The sequence below is a fragment of the Dipodomys merriami genome, unplaced genomic scaffold, assembly GCF_024711535.1.
Source record: "Dipodomys merriami isolate MVZ:Mamm:240054 unplaced genomic scaffold, mDipMer1.0.p SCAF_1386, whole genome shotgun sequence".
Lineage (NCBI taxonomy): Eukaryota > Metazoa > Chordata > Mammalia > Rodentia > Heteromyidae > Dipodomys > Dipodomys merriami.
The window spans coordinates 142,955-144,488 of NW_027202700.1; the positions used below are offsets into that span (position 1 = coordinate 142,955).

Below are 1,534 nucleotides of genomic sequence, written 5' to 3' on the forward strand. Positions count from 1 at the left end.
GGCGTCTTCAAGCTTCTATGTTGTGAAATTCTTCTTTTCAACTCCTGTTTTTCTCTGGATGTTGATTTTGTTGTTGTTGTCGGTCTCTGGGGGAGATTAAACGAACTCAAACTCTCTTTTTGGTTGGGGAGAGCTGTGGCGTTCCCCTACTTCCCCGTCACCATCTTGGAACCCCTCGAGTTTTTGCTTTTTTTATTCAGAAATAATTTTAATTTATCTGTTGAAATGAGTACTAAAGAAACTAAAGATATTTCTGGTGCTTATGTGAAAAATTATACTTTAAAATATTCTGTATTCTGTTTGTATAATGCCCATAATCTATTTTATTCTTTCCTAGATATAAGACTTTGAATTCTACATTGTTTTTTAATATATAGGTTCCTTAATAAATGTGTCCTTTCAGATTGCATTCCATACCAAAACAGTTTAAGATTCCTTTTTTACTAGGTCCTTATAGTATATTTCTTTGGAATAAAATGACAATGTTGTCTAATTTTAAAAGTTTTATAACAATTATGCTATGTAAAGGCCTTTCTAAGGTGAAGATTTAATGCAATGATGTCAAACTAACTTTTATTTATATGAATTACATGTATTATTACACTTGTAATTTTGTAATCAACTTTTTAATAATTGTTTTTCATTTCTTGCATCTGAAGAATGAAAAATCTGGAATAATTCACAGATTTTCATTTCATCCTTTGCAATTGCCATGTTAATCTCTGTATTGGTGTAAATTGGGTACATGTGCTGCTGAAGCATGTAATGTCCTCTAAGTTTAGGTAGTTAATGATGCAATATTTATACAGGATTATATCCTCGGGTGCCTGTTTGTAACAAGGAAACCTTATTGTTCCTAACAATGCTACTGATCTTATTTCCCTAAAATTCTGTGTATAATGGAAAATAATTATATTGTTCAGTGGATTGCTCACATTTGTAATTTTTTTGTCAATGACTATTTTAAATCTTTTTCATTTTAGTTTAATCATACTTTGAAGCCTTTTTAGCTAGGTCCAAAGGGGATGGCTTTTTCAAGTACTTATTTATTCAACTGAGTTTCCTCTGTGTAGCTAACGGATTCAAAGTAAGCCTTGCTTAAGAGCTACTTCTAAACTTCTGCAGTTGAAATTTTCCCAAATACGGTCTCATTGGCACAAATGTCTACCTGACACCTTACCCTTCTTCCATGAAGGATCAGACCAACCAGAATATCTTACCCTGATCGTATAAATTGTCTTATTTGAACAAAATAAATCTTAGTTCCAAGGGATCATAGAAAAATGAATATTTCAGACAGAACTTTTCAGACTAGAAGGTTTTTATCAAAATATAATTGTTTATTGTACCTTCCATTTCAAAAGTAGCTAAAGCCAAGAAGGTGAAAAAATTGTTCATATGCATGATTACCTAATGTACTGGCCTGATTACCATCCAACCAGGCAGGAATTTACACCACTGATTTTCTATCACCAAATATATTCCATAGCTCCAGGAGAAGTCCATATGTTTCTCCTGGTTATTAAGCCTTAAA

General features: G+C 32.1%; 1 pseudogene; it reads right to left on the reverse strand.

Moving 5' to 3' along the window:
* Positions 1–663: 663 nt before the first annotated feature.
* On the reverse strand, positions 664–762 carry LOC138825626 (U6 spliceosomal RNA; annotated as a pseudogene).
* Between the last annotated feature and the right edge of the window lie 772 nt (positions 763–1,534).